This window comes from Leuresthes tenuis, unplaced genomic scaffold, assembly GCF_036924035.1.
Source record: "Leuresthes tenuis unplaced genomic scaffold, fLeuTen1.0.hap1 SCAF_6, whole genome shotgun sequence".
NCBI classification, from domain to species: domain Eukaryota; kingdom Metazoa; phylum Chordata; class Actinopteri; order Atheriniformes; family Atherinopsidae; genus Leuresthes; species Leuresthes tenuis.
In genome coordinates, this window is record NW_027325360.1 from 30491259 (window position 1) to 30494179 (window position 2921).

General features: G+C 39.4%; 1 non-coding gene across 1 annotated transcript; it reads right to left on the bottom strand.

The window, feature by feature from the left end:
• Nucleotides 1-1360: 1360 nt before the first annotated feature.
• On the bottom strand, nucleotides 1361-1476 carry LOC140310809 (U5 spliceosomal RNA). Its single transcript, XR_011916845.1, has one exon. It is a non-coding gene; the product is annotated as a U5 spliceosomal RNA (small nuclear RNA).
• Between the last annotated feature and the right edge of the window lie 1445 nt (nucleotides 1477-2921).

Sequence of the window (2921 nt, forward strand, 5' to 3'; positions counted from 1 at the left end):
TTCTCACCCACTCTCATCCGAAGACCTCTCCTCCCGCTTTTGTTAATATATAGTCGGGCATTCGAACCTTTTCTTATCCGCTTTTTACAAATTATGGTCGAACATTCACACCTACTTGCAGCTGAATACTTCCGCTCCACCTTTTAGGTATGTATGGTTGGCATTTGCACCTCTTTTTATACTGATTGCTGAAGATTAAGTTGTTCTTTCTCAAACTACAATTTTTTTTTAATTGTTGAAACTTGATTTGAAGTGGATAAATAAGGAGGACAAACAGTTTTAAGTCAGGCTGATAGAAGGAATTAATTTTATAGCAAAATCTGTATTTCGTCATATGTCGAGAGATGCTTATTGCTGAAGAAGTTCTTTCTCATTCTACAAAGTACAACGTTGTTTATCGTTGAAACTTGATTAGACATGAATAAATATGAAGGACAAAGCAGTCTTAACTTGGTTTGAGTTAATGAATTCGTTTTATAGGAGAATCCGAATTCGTGCATAACTCATAAAATAGAGCTTATTTTCGGATTCCTGAAGAATGAGTCTGGTTCTTTCTCATAATACAAAGTTTGTTGTTGAAACTTCATCAGAAGTGAAGAAATAAATGAATGCCTATCAACAAATGTGGGATCTAAACTCTAGTGCTTCCTCTAAAATAATTTCCTTTCTCAATTTAGAAATGTGTGTGTGTAAGTCACAACACCCGTGACACCAAAACGGCTTTCTTTTCTCTACACTCTGCACTATGAGCACACACACCAAATCAGAAAGGCTTTTTTCTCTCTTTTCTACATTATGGACTGTGGGGACACAAAACCGCTCTCTCTCTTTTTTTTTTTTTATCGTGTGCCAGGGCGTTGTCTCACGTATTAGATTATGCTTAAGATACGAATGGGTTTATCAGTCACATCAGAATCCATACATGCTGATCCTCCCGTAATAAAATGGTCGGATCTTATCAAACACACTTTGTTTCTTGTGACAATCAAGTCAGCGAAACAGCGTATACACGTCAAGACACTGAATCAAGTTTGCCACAAGAACTCATAAGTTTGGCAGTATTGCTCTGCCGTCAGCAATCATACACCCATTTTATTTTCGTGAGACATGTGCAAGCACCTGTTCATCTACTGTTCTATCACTATGAATTAGTGATCTATTATCAATAAGGATACTTCTACAACTACTATCAAAGTATGTCCGGACTTCTTATGTTGTCAGTTGCTATATATGAATAAGTGGGTAGCTACTGACAAGCATTAAGCATGTCACACAGCCCAAACATATAACATTTCAGGACACACCACACAGTTAACAACCACAGTGAAGCGTGTCAAAGCCCAAACATGTAACATTCAACAGGACACTTACACAACTCCCGGTAATATAATAGAAACAACTCATTAGTGCTGCTCTCCACGGAAGTCTTTAGTAAAAGGCGAAAGACTTGTATGTTATGAAGAGAAACCAGAGTACGATTATCCGTCACTGCGGGAGCAGGGCATCAGGCTAGTTGGTATAGCCACCTTCCCCATGGTGAGCTTTGCTTGGTTGAGACGCTTGCCCCCCCCCCCCCTTGCTCCTCGGCTGACCAAGTAGGAACAATCGGGCCCTATTCGATGGCTGCCTTGTCTTTTACTCTATGCAAAAGACAAGGCAGCAACAAAAACACCACGAGAATCCCGTATTGAGGCTTTGTTCTGACCGCTCATTCGGTGTCGCGTTTCTTTCAAGCAATTCTCCCGGTTAGCCGACACTCGGCTCGCTCCCATAGCCGTGTTAAAGTCTACTTCGCATTCACTCTCTTTTCTCTGCAGACTCTTGGGATTTTATCTATAAAATGAATTCCTTCACTCAAACTATGTTAAAACTGCTTTGTCGTTCATATTTACCATGTCTAGAAAGATTTAAACAAAAAAAACAACGTTGTACTTTGCAGTAAAAGAAAGAGCAAATCTAAAGTTTCAGGAATCCGAGAATAAGCTTACTTTCATGAGTGCTTCACGATTTCGGATTTTGCTATAAAATGAATTCCTTCACTCAAACTAAATTAAAACTGCTAAACCGCTAATCTGTTACATGTAAGGCAGATGTCAAATTCACCGAAATAGGATCTAAGGGTATTCGGCCAATCGAGCTGTAGCAGCTTCGGTAAAAGAGTATAAGTTGAAGAGTTTGTGAATAAAGGTGTGCGCACACATAGTGAGCTGTAGGAAAATAGGCAGGGAGCAATGCCGGCTGGGGTATATGTTCTTGTATGTTGTCTGACTGTTTGATTTGAATGTGTTGTGTAAGTGTCCTGTTGAATGTTTGGGCTTTGACACTTCACTGTGGTTGTTAACTGTGTGGTGTGTCCTGAAATGTTATATGTTTGGGCTGTGTGACATGCTTAATGCTTGTCAGTAGCTACCCACTTATTCATATATAGCAACTGACAACATAAGAAGTCTGGACATACTTTGATAGTAGTTGTAGAAGTATCCTTATTGATAATAGATAAACTAATTCATAGTGATAGAACAGTAGATGAACAGGTGCCTGCACGTCTCACGAAAATAAAATGGGTGTATGATTGCTGACGGCAGAGCAATATTGCCAAACTTATGAGTTCTTGTGGCAAACTTGATTCAGTGTCTTGACGTGTATACGCTGTTTCGCTGACTTGATTGTCACAAGAAACAAAGTGTGTTTGATAAGATCCGACCATTTTATTACGGGAGGATCAGTATGTATGGATTCTGATGTGACTGATAAACCCATTCGTATCTTAAGCATAATCTAATACGTGAGACAACGCCCTGGCACACAATCAAAAAAAAAAAGAGAGAGCGGTTTTGTGTCCCCACAGTCCATAATGTAGAAAAGAGAGAAAAAAGCCTTTCTGATTTGGTGTGTGTGCTCATAGTGCAGAGTGTAGAGAA